The sequence below is a fragment of the Xenopus tropicalis genome, chromosome 10 (genome assembly GCF_000004195.4).
Source record: "Xenopus tropicalis strain Nigerian chromosome 10, UCB_Xtro_10.0, whole genome shotgun sequence".
Taxonomy (NCBI): Eukaryota; Metazoa; Chordata; class Amphibia; order Anura; family Pipidae; genus Xenopus; species Xenopus tropicalis.
The window spans coordinates 46,370,652-46,382,960 of record NC_030686.2 but is presented as its reverse complement, the minus strand read 5'-3'; the positions used below and the strand labels follow the sequence as shown (position 1 = coordinate 46,382,960).

At 49.8% G+C, this 12,309-nt stretch overlaps 1 long non-coding RNA gene across 1 annotated transcript in view; it reads right to left on the bottom strand.

Annotated features, from left to right (window-relative positions):
* Positions 1–10,335, bottom strand: part of LOC116407968 — a 26,839-nt gene extending 16,504 nt beyond the window's left edge. Inside the window, exon 1 of the long non-coding RNA XR_004220651.1 lies at positions 10,243–10,335. This is a non-coding gene — a long non-coding RNA (uncharacterized LOC116407968). The remainder of the gene's footprint in view (positions 1–10,242) is intronic.
* Between the last annotated feature and the right edge of the window lie 1,974 nt (positions 10,336–12,309).

Genomic DNA, 12,309 nt, shown 5'->3' with positions numbered 1-12,309 from the left:
CTACTGTCTCCATCTTGCCCTACTGTCCCCATCTTGCCCTACTGTCTCCACCTTGCCCTACTGTCCCCACCTTGCCCTACTTGTCCCCACCTTGCCCTACTGTCTCCATCTTGCCCTACTGTCCCCATCTTTTCCTACTGTCTCCATCTTGCCCTACTGTCTCCATCTTGTCCTACTGTCTCCATCTTGCCCTACTGTCTCCATCTTGCCCTACTGTCCCCATCTTGCCCTACTGTCCCCCATCTTGCCCTACTGTCTCCATCTTGTCCTACTGTCTCCATCTTGCCCTACTGTCTCCATCTTGCCCTAATGTCCCCATCTTGCCCTACTGTCTCCATCTTGTCCTACTGTCTCCATCTTGTCCTACTGTCTCCATCTTGCCCTACTGTCTCCATCTTGCCCTACTGTCCCCATCTTGCCCTACTGTCTCCATCTTGCCCCTACTGTCCCCATCTTTTCCTACTGTCTCATCTTGCCCTACTGTCTTCATCTTGCCCTACTGTCTCCATCTTGTCTTACTGTCTTCATCTTGCCCTACTGTCCCCCATCTTGCCCTACTGTCTCCATCTTGCCCTACTGTCCCCATCTGCCCTACTGTCTCCATCTTGTCCTACTGTCTCCATCTTGCCCTTCTGTCCCCACCTTGCCCTACTGTCCCCACCTTTGCCCTACTGTCTCCACCTTGCCCCTACTGTCCCCATCTTGCCCTACTGTCTCCATCTTGCCCTACTGTCTCCATCTTGCCCCTACTGTCTCCATCTTGCCCTACTGTCCCCATCTTGCCTACTGTCCCCATCTTGCCCTACTGTCTCCATCTTGTCCTACTGTCTCCATCTTGTCCTACTGTCTCCATCTTGCCCTACTGTCTCCATCTTGCCCTACTGTCCCCATCTTGCCCTACTGTCTCCATCTTGCCCTACTGTCCCCATCTTTTCCTACTGTCTCCATCTTGCCCTACTGTCTCCATCTTGTCTTACTGTCTTCATCTTGCCCTACTGTCCCCATCTTGCCCTACTGTCTCCATCTTGCCCTACTGTCCCCATCTTGCCCTACTGTCTCCATCTTGTCCTACTGTCTCCATCTTGCCCTTCTGTCCCCACCTTGCCCTACTGTCCCCACCTTGCCCCTACTGTCTCCACCTTGCCCTACTGTCCCCATTCTGCCCTACTGTCTCCATCTTGCCCTACTGTCTCCATCTTGTCTACTGTCTCCAATCTTGCCCTACTGTCTCCATCTTGTCCTACTGTCTCCATCTTGCCCTACTGTCTCATTCTTGCCCCTACTGTCTCCATCTTGTCCTACTGTCTCCATCTTGCCCTACTGTCTCCATCTTGCTTGCTCTGTAGTTACACCAGTTTCCCAGTATCAGCTATTGTCCTGGCTTCAGCTTCAAACCCAGTGGGTGAGCTGTAGCCTTTAGGATAAACCCATGTAAATGGGATTTTTTTAAGATTTTGGAATTCATTCCCAGAATTCCTTTTGTTTCCCAGTACCTCCCAACAACACTAAATTAGCCAGCCAGCAGGTAGCGCCATAGCACTGAGTAATGCTGTCCATACACGGGTACTTATTGGCTACACACTTGGCCTCAACTGACCCAAAATGATCTAGAGACAGATTATTATTTAGGGCCCCTCCCCTGCTGCTCTCTCTCAGAGACTGCTGCTCTCTCTCAGAGACTGCTGCTCTCTCTCAGAGACTGCTACACACCCTAGTACTGGCCCAAGCCCAAATGCTCTTAAGTGAGTCTTTGCTGCCATAAGTTGGCCATTTAGCGTTGGTGCGGCCACTGGCACTGACGGGGACACTAGCCTAGTACGGCTCTGAAATAATCCTGAATGATGTCTAACTGGGGGTCATTACTGAAATAATCAGGAGAGAACGTGTATTGGCTACTGTCGGCTCATAAAGGTCTGTGCCTGGGGCAACTCAAGACTTTGGTTCAGCCCAATTCCGCCTACCATTTTGCAAGCTGTTGAAATGGGCCAATCCCGATGCGTTTGACCAGCTGAAGAGTAAGAGTGTAATCCTTGTAACAAGAGTTATGTACATTTCATTTAAATCCCTTCCCATGAAGCTCATTTTCATTATCATGATGGCCCTGTACATACCCCAAAGTGCTGTGACCTCAGGGGAGACCCCAGGATCTATCATCCAATGAATGAAAAGGAGTGTTACCCCCTGAGCCCTGTGTATTCCCAGCCCTGGGAATGAGCTTTTATCTCCATCCTCCTCTGAGATTTCCCTGCTGGAAGTTTCCCAGGATAACGCTGACCCTACGGGGCATATGGATCCCCCCCTACACATTCACATCCGTCCTCTTCCTCCTGTATATTAGGGGTGATACAGGCAATAGGGGAAGGTACAACTAGGAGCAGGCACCGGCCTACTAAATGCCCACGGAATGATATTGCTCAGGCGGGTGGTTTCTCCCAGTCGCTCACTTGGGGCCACAGAAGACTCGCCTGGATCAAAGTGTCTCTTAGCGGTTGGGGTGCAGCCTGGATCAAAGTGTCTCTTAGTGGTTGGGGTGCAGTCTGGATCCAAGTGTCTCTTAGCGGTTGGGGTGCAGCCTGGATCCAAGTATCTCTTAATGGTTGGGGTGAAGCCTGGATCCAAGTGTCTCTTAGCGGTTGGGGTGCAGCCTGGATCCAAGTGTCTCTTAGCGGTTGGGGTGAAGCCTGGATCCAAGTGTCTCTTAGCGGTTGGGGTGCAGCCTGGATCCAAGTATCTCTTAATGGTTGGGGTGCAGCCTGGATCCAAGTGTCTCTTAGCGGTTGCGGTGCAGCCTGGATCCAAGTTCTCTTAGTGGTTGGGGTGAAGCCTGGATCCAAGTGTCTCTTAGCGGTTGGGGTGAAGCCTGGATCCAAGTGTCTCTTAGCGGTTGGGGTGCAGCCTGGATCCAAGTATCTCTTAATGGTTGGGGTGCAGCCTGGATCCAAGTGTCTCTTAGCGGTTGGGGTGCAGCCTGGATCCAAGTATCTCTTAATGGTTGGGGTGCAACCTGGATCCAAGTGTTTCTTAGTGGTTTCCCCTTTAAGTGTTCCAAGCCCTGAGCAGACGGGGAACTATGCACTTTACATACCGAGCGTGAGCAGACAGTGATGTGCCGGCACGGCAGCTGGGAGATGTTGGGAGCGGGGCATCAATCCCCCCACATCATATCCAGGCAGCAGAAGGCTTTTCGGGTGACAAGTCCCATGTGTGTTGGACATGCACGATGCAGTGGATACGGGGGGGTCTGTTTATGTTACAAAGTGACAGTGTTTGGCTGAGAGCAGATGTGGAATTCCCTTGTCCGGCCCCGACACAATGCAGAATCGCTCTCCATAGAGAGACCCATAAATCCGTTTCTGAGCCGGATGGGAGCGCTTAAACGTTTACGCACTGGGGCTAAATCTCCTTCTAACGAGGGAAGATATTGGTTAAGTCCGTGGTTCTATTTTGCTGTTTATGTTTATGATGGAGAAGAAGTTCCCCCTATTAAACTGCTTGGGGGCCTCCGATGAAGGGGAGGGGGTCACTGCTAACCAATGTTTCTGGTTAATAACAATTAATGGAAGGGTAGAATGTAAGTGGCGCATTGGCTGAAGGAGAGCAGGTTCTCTTACTTTGCAAGGCTGGCGGGGGGGATAAACAGACATTTCTGCCCCCATTATCCATATAAAATAGGGCTTGTGTTGCCATTTTGCCCAACGGTCGCCATCTTGCTTTAATGTCACTTCAGGCTTATAATATACAGGGTTTCAGTTGGGCAGACCCATGCCCAGACCTGCTAACTCGAATTCGGTTCGGTATTCAGCTGAATCCAACAGGGTGGATAGGCCTTATTAGAAAGGGTTAATAGAAGGTGTCCCTGGCTGGGGCCCCACAGGAGACCCTCTGGTACACTGCCAGGTCAACCCTGGGTTTGGGCCCCTGTTTCCTTCTAACAAGATTATTAATGTAGGAAAATATTGGTGGATCAGCCATTCAGCCACTGCTCTAAGTACATGTTTCACCCCAAATATCAACCTTACTGACCTTCATGCTTGAGTGGGTGAGGGGGATCTAGAAAAGCAAATATGCATTCTCCATCAAATCTTACCCAAATTGTCCTCCACACTGAGCCCCCCATCCACCGCTGTAAACCCTTCCGGGGGGGCTGCCCCCCAGTTTGGGAACCACTGCCCTAAGGGAATGAACAAAACCCAATGGAACCCCAGTCAAGCTTGAAGCAAGGCCGGACCTGTAAGTTGAGCCAGTGACACCCAATGCCCAGTTATTGCCATTGTGCAATGACACCGTAAATAAATTATCAATTCCAATAAATCCCCCAATGTTGATCGGGGTTGACCTGGCAGAGTACCAGAGGATTCTGTGGGGCCCCAGCCAAGAACACCTTCTATCAACCCCTTCTAATAAGTCCTATTACATTTAGTTCTGTCCAACTGTAATGAAAGGAAGGCCTCGAGGTCAGGTTCTCTGGTGGGACCAGTTCAACACAACCATGACCAAAGGTTGGACCTCTAAGGGAGTCCTGCAGTGGGTCGGGTAACTGTGGCTACCATGGAATTATGGATGAACCCCTGAATCCACCCCGTTGGATTTGGCTGAATACCGAACCAAATTGTTTTCCCCCCTAACATTTAACCCTTCTATGGGTGTAACAGGGGGCCTAAACCAATAAAGGCGGAACGGACACGGAGTCGGGCAGCCAAGCTCGCTGTCTGTGCGCAATGTGAAGTGAAGGACAATGGATAAATCATTTACTCCGTAATATTAAGTAATGTTCTGAACTTACAGACCCCTGGGCTGCGAGGGAATTCAAATTCCTTAACAGGACAATAAAGCAGAAAATGTCCCATTAATGAAGGAACACGCTGTGCCGAGACATGCGGATTGGACCGTGTTCAACGGTGTCTGTGTTGTAGCAAGTGGGGTGCAGCGTATGGCGCGAGTGGGGGGGTCAGGGACATTCTTCCCCTCATATCATGTTGCTTCCCCTCACCGCTCCAGCTGGCACAAGGGGGGAGCCATTGCTGGGAAATACATTTTATTGGAGATGAACTGCCCTGGTTGTGAGAATGGGCCCAAACTCCAGCAGATGTTTCCTGAATCTCTTTGCAGATGGGCTTTATTGGTTTCCTTATGGGTAAAGAGATATTCAATGGTTATTTCTTAGTCGCTCCCCTCAGCCTTATATATTTCCGTCAGGCAGTTTAGTGCTGAGGCAATGGGCTTCATATACAATGGTCATTTCATACAGTGAAATGCAACTCCTCCCTCAATGAAGTGATGGATTCTGGGAATTGAAGTCCCTCTGTGTTGCAGGGAATCTGCGTACCACCCACTATGGAAACCAGAGGGGCTTCAAGTCCCAGAGTCCAGAATATCACCCTCAGCTTTAGCTGAAGTCATTCTGGGATTTCAAAGCCATTAAGTTGGGGCGGGAATCACTCAATAATGCCGTAGTTTCAAGATAATAAGCTTCATATTTTCTGTTTCCTTCAGGAGGAACATGGACACCATCAACCATCCCTAGGAGGAGTAACTGACTCTGTAATTTATAGTCAATAATTGCCCTTGTAGATGAGCTTTGGCCCAATGGTGACAAATGAATATCCAATGGGAGCGCTCTCAGGCCGTTCATTGTTCTGAAACTAATGATCTTCACTAAGCAGAACCACAAGGTCTCAACGCCTTTCTAGTTCTCCTTGACCCGCCTGTAGCCTTTGACACAGTAGATAAGGTTCTCCTCCTTAGGGAACTATCTATCCCTTAGACTCCTCTCCAACTCCTTTTTCTTTAGTGTTAGGAAGCCTCAAGGCTCAACACTGGGACACTCTTTGCTCTTTAGATGGACAACATTCTGCTGTATCTCTCAATACCAGAACTCTTGGCCTAGTCTCATGTGATTTCCCTCTGGATGGCAAAAGCAAGACAAGAAATGAGACACGTCAGAGAGTAAAGTAGGCACCATATCTAAGGTAAGACTGTAAAACCTAAGGCAGCACCATAGAGTTGGCAGCACCACCACTGTTGCCGCCATCTTGTTCTACCACACCCACTCTTACCTAAATCTGCTCAGAGGCCTATGTGTAGGGTCAAGAGCAGTTTCTTCTACACGCCTTTAAAAACAGCCCGTGACTACAACCTTTCCATTTCTTTCCTTCGGACAAGCCCTAGATTTCCGATCCTCTCCCAACCTACTTTATAGACAGCGGTCTAGAGGAGCAGGGTGGTGGCTGCAGGGGTCCTGGTAAGGACCTGTTTCCCCTTCATGGCAGTGGCCACGTCTGCCTATTTCCTACTGGTCAATTGTGTGTGTAGGGAAGTCAGGTGTTATTACCAGGGTCCCCTAGTGCCCTTTACTTTGCACCTTGCCCTGTGACTCCTTGCCCTTAGGCAGTTGACACAAAGATTGATTGTAGAATCCTCAAGCTTGGGCACTTGGCTCCTCAGGGCCCGGGGTGAGAACCCAGACGAGGAGTTAATGGAAACTGCTGGTGACAGGAGTCTTATCAGTGAGTCTGGCCTCTTTCTAATCCGATTGGGAAGTCACTTATCCAGTGATCTCCTCTGACTCCCACGGCCACACGGACCTAATCCTTTTAGCTGAGCTTTCTACTCCCAAGCACCGTACCGCCAGGTTCCCCGGGCACAATGCATCTATATTGTTATTTGGGTGCATTTAGGGTATTTGGGCAGAATGCCGGTGTGTAGGGAAAGCAGAGAACTCAGAGTTTATGAGGCTCCAGTGGGTTTTCCCCATCAGCCAAAGCCGTACGATCGCTAAAGGCTTGGACTCCCGAGGCGCCAATTCATATAAAGAGAATCTCTCTCTGTGCCGCTCTGCCGGTTCCATGAAGCTCGTTGGCGCTCAGAACTCTTTGATGGGAGCTTATCGCTCTGGAACAGGGGGGCTTTATCTCTCGCTTACAATGACAGCTGCTGCTGTTCCAAAGCATAGGTCTTGAACTACAAATCCCAGCAACCCTGTTTGACACCTGTTTGAAGATGGCAGATAGGGCGCTCCTATCTTACAACACTGATTTGGCAATCGCCACCCAATAGATCAGAGATGGGCAACGTGCAAGCCTTGCGTGTCACTGTCCTTTGGGCCACATGAGGTTATGGGATGGAAACCATAAATCCATCTACATTAGTTGGAGAGTAGAATTCCGTCAGTGTCCCCACCCTGTATCCCTAGGGGCCCATGTTCCAGCACCTCTCAGGCTGCTCTAATGCCCAAGGTAAATGCTTGCCCGACACTCACTTTCCTGTTCCATTGCTGGGTGTATCCTGCCATTGTCCTTTGTCCCCGGGGGAGGGGGGGGGGGGTTCGACACAACTGTCTTACATATATTAGACCACAAGAGTATGTATTGATGAACACAACCACCGCAGTTTTGCAGTTGGTCACTTGACATATAGCAGGCCTTGCCCTATACTGATTTCACCTCTAGGTGGCGCAGATCCCACTAATTCTTCATTCAGGCAGGCTCTGACAGTAAGTACTTGGGTTCAGAATGCAGGTCAGTGGGTCCAGAATTCAGGTTAGAGGGTCCAGAATGCAGGTTAGAGGGTCCAGAATGCAGGTCAGTGGGTCCAGAATGCAGGTTAGAGGGTCCAGAATTCAGGTCAATGGGTCCAGAATGCAGGTTAGTGGGTCCAGAATGCAGGTTAGTGGGTCCAGAAAGCAAGTCAGTATGGCCAGAAGGCAGGTCAGTGGGTCCAGAAGGCAGGTCAGTGGGTCCAGAAGGCAGCTTAGTGGTCCCAAAGAGACCAATGCCAGATTCTATCCCCTAGTGAGAGCAGCATTTGGAAATGAATGGAGCATAGAGTGTTACAATCAAGGTAAATACTTGTGCCCATCAGAAGCGCTAGGGTGGGTTCTGCTAGGCTGCCAGTCTGATAGGCCAGTAAGCCAATTGCCACAGTAGGATTATACAGCCAAAGCTCCCTGTATCCTATGGAACGGGCAGATATCATGGTGCCACACTAGCCAGTCAGACAGTCATATGCCCACCCTCTCATCCATAAATGTATTGTCGCATTGACCCTGAGGAAGGCAAACTGTAACTGCCCCAGGGAAACACACGGCTCAATAAAAAGGACCTCTATAGCTGTATAGGGGGCTGTTCCTGCTGAACTGTGCTTAGTACAGGGGAATCCCTATCTAGTGCTACCAATCCCTTTATTCTGTAGAGAGTAGTGACGATTGCCACTGTCCCAGCTCAGTGCTGAAGGTTCCAGTATGGCAGCTCCTAAGGGTGGTGATGCCGGTGCATTATGGGTATGATTTTGCCGCTGGCTGAGATGCTCATTAATAATGTACAATGTACATAAACCATTTCCTCCGTCTCCTCGGAGACTCATTGTTCTGCTTGGGAAATATTCATTAGGAAGTGATAACGAGAAACCTAATTAGGGGAGTAAGCATAGAGGCAGGAGGGCCCAGGAGTCAGAGGGGCCCGGATGTGGCTCCTGATTGGCCGAGAACATTTACCTTCACCAATCAGACACTGAGCGCCAAAAGCCCTGGAATAGCTCAATGTTACTGGGCCCCACAACAAGTTCATTCTATCGCCCCTCAGCAAGTTGCCCTGGGACTAGAGCGGCCTTGGCCAATGCCCCATGTCCGATGGGACCCCCTCCAGGCCCGTATTTATGCTGCTCATTAATGTGAGCGGCCGTTATTACGTCAATAATGTGCCGGCGAATGAATTACATTTCCTTTAATACAAACAGATCGGCGGTGGGTATTGATGTTCCATCCCTAAAGACCCCCGACTGTCACACATCCCCCCCCACCCCCCGGCTTTATAGATCGGCCCCGCAGGCCCATCACAAGGTGCTTTATCCTATCACATTCCAATGCACGGATCGCTGCTAGGGGTCAGCCAATTAACCCCGCGCGCTGGCGTTCCAGGAATGAGACAATGGCTAATCCCACTATGCACTTACATAGGAACGTAAGGTGGGCAGCATTTACTGAACGCTGGGAAGCGCGTTGCCCGGCTGTTCCTGGGCATGTAGAGGAGGCAGGAGTGTGAAACTGACATTGATAAGAATAAAATACATATAAAACCCTATCCCACGTGCCACTGTCTGTACAATATATATGTAATTGCTGTTACAGTGCATCCGGCGAAGGCTCATTTATGAAGCAATGGGTGCAAATGACTATTTTTTATTTTTGCACTTGATTGGCTGGGGTGGGTACGGGGGCAGCACCCACTTGCGCTCACTTGTCATTACGCAGTGGGGCAATGACTCCCTGTGACGGAACTGCACAGGGACAAGGTGGCCAATTGAGTTGCCTAAGGCACCTGGTTGGCTTGATCCCCCCCTTGGCTGTGGCATTTAAGTAACACCCTCCCCCCTTTTCTGCCCCAGCCCTGCACCCCCTTCCATGCTCCCTGCTGAGCTGCCTTGGGTTTCGGGTGCTAATTAGTGACAGTGGGTGACCAGGTGGGGGGGGCATACATCAGGGTGACTTAAAAAATACAGGTAGGTTGCCATATCTGGCAAGGTACTTACCGTCTGTGACAACAGTGCTGCTCTCTGCAAATTGTGCCGGATCTTTACCCCAGTGCAGGGGGCAAAATAATGGAGGTATTGCCCCAGGTGCAGCAGAAAACTACACTTAGGGCTTTTATACTTGAGCCTTGGGCAATGGTAAATGAGCCCTAGGGTTTGAGTGGCCGGCCAATAACTACTCTGGGCTGGGCCCCCCTGCAAAAAAACTTCGGAGGGGCCCAGTGCAGAGCACCAAACCCAAGCAGCGCAGGGCGGGGAGCAAGGATTTATATGTGAGCAGGCCGGGGGTGGAAGGAAGGGGGGCACACAACCATAGAGGAAGCAGACTCTGTGGTCCGGCCCCCCGGGGTTTGCTACCTCTATTGTTACACCACTGATATTAATAATCTGAAATAACCCCCGACGCTGGCACACAGGATATCTATGGATCTAGCCCCCTCCCAAGCATGGGGTTTCCATGGGGGCATTTTATGTGAAAAAATAACATTTGAATGAAAATAGAAAAAATGAAGATAAAGAATAAATGGTACATAACCGCGCCGCTATTGGCCGAAAGCCCTAAGGAGATCCCCGCTCCCGATCAACTGTAATTAATTAACACTTCATACAATGGGAACGGCGCATTACTGCCAAGCGGAATCGCATTCATGAATTCGACCTTTATAAACGAAAGTTTCCAATTCAAAGTAACGTTCTGGGAAAGGAGGTTCGACTTACCCTTATCTTTCCCAAAGGCGAAATCCGCGGCGCTGAATCTCGTTATCATCGTCTGTGTTACATATGGGAGGTCGTGTCAGAGCCCAATCCCAGATCTGTTTAGAGAGGAATAAAGGGGATTTGTTACGGAAATGAATAAAGAATACAGAGAAGGAATGTTCTGGGCACACAATAAGCTGTACCCCCATACTGTACTGTCTAAGGGAAACACTATGGCACCCCCTACCCATATGTATAAATACAAATATACAGAGAAGGAATGTTCTGGGCACACAATAAGCTGTACCCCCATACTGTACTGTCTAAGGGAAACACTATGGCACCCCTACCCATATATATAAATACAAATATACAGAGAAGGAATGTTCTGGGCACACAATAAGCTGTACCCCCATACTGTACTGTCTAAGGGAAACACTATGGCACCCCCTACCCATATGTATAAATACAAATATACAGAGAAGGAATGTTCTGGGCACACAATAAGCTGTACCCCCATACTGTACTGTCTAAGGGAAACACTATGGCACCCCCTACCCATATGTATAAATACAAATATACAGAGAAGGAATGTTCTGGGCACACAATAAGCTGTACCCCCATACTGTACTGTCTAAGGGAAACACTATGGCACCCCCTACCCATATGGACATTTAACTTTGATTCCCTTTTTGGAGGCTGAATAAAAAGTACAAAAAAACAGGTAATGTAACCAGGGTTTAGTAACCCATAGCAACCAGTCAGATGGTTTTAAACAGCAGCAGGCCAGGATATGCTAGCAATATGAACAGACAGACAGATCCTACTCTCACTAGTAATTACATTTCACACAGAACTTTGGAAATATTTTATTCCTTTGTTATGCAAAAAAACATTTGGGTGGAGTTCCCCTTTATTCCTTATCTCCATTTGTTATCCATGTGTAACCACTAGAGGGCCTCTTCTGGCTGTGTTCCTCATTGGCTTCCATAAGAATACATTTAAAACCATTTTTAAAGGGCCTTATGATGGTGCTGTCGCCCCGTCTACAGAGAAAGCAACAGCCGAACAAGCAGTAGGGCTACTCCTACCCATGTGTGTGACTTACTCTGATGGCAGCTTATAGGGGAGGGGCTAGGAGTTTGGTCCCAAGCAGTGGGCTGGACAGGATCACTCTAATGGCAGACTATGGGGGGGCTGGGAATCCATGACTCAGGCAGTGGGCTGGACTACATCACTCTGATGGAAGCTTATAGGGGAGGGGCTAAGAGTTTGGTCCCAAGCAGTGGGCTGGACAGGATCACTCTAATGGCAGACTATGGGGGGGCTGGGAATCCATGACTCAGGCAGTGGGCTGGACTACATCACTCTGATGGAAGCTTATAGGGGAGGGGGCTAAGAGTTTGGTCCCAAGCAGTGGGCTGGACAGGATCACTCTAATGGCAGACTATGGGGGGGCTGGGAATCCATGACTCAGGCAGTGGGCTGGACTACATCACTCTGATGGAAGCTTATAGGGGAGGGGCTAAGAGTTTGGTCCCAAGCAGTGGGCTGGACAGGATCACTCTAATGGCAGACTATGGGGGGGCTGGGAATCCATGACTCAGGCAGTGGGCTGGACTACATCACTCTGATGGAAGCTTATAGGGGAGGGGCTAAGAGTTTGGTCCCAAGCAGTGGGCTGGACAGGATCACTCTAATGGCAGACTATGGGGGGGCTGGGAATCCATGACTCAGGCAGTGGGCTGGACTACATCACTCTGATGGCAGCTTATAGGGGAGGGGCCTAAGAGTTTGGTCCCAAGCAGTGGGCTGGACAGGATCACTCTAATGGCAGACTATGGGGGGGCTGGGAATCCGTGACTCAGGCAGTGGGCTGGACTAGGTCACTCTGATGGCAGCTTATAGGGGAGGGGCTAAGAGTTGGTTAACCAAGGAGTGGGCTGGACAGGAACACTCTAATGGCAGTTTATGGGGGGGGGGGGGGGTGGCTTTGAATCTGTAACTCAAGCAGTGGGCCGAAACAAATTACTCTTATGGAAACTTACAGGGGGCGGAGCTGGGAATCTAGCAGTGTGTTGAAACAAA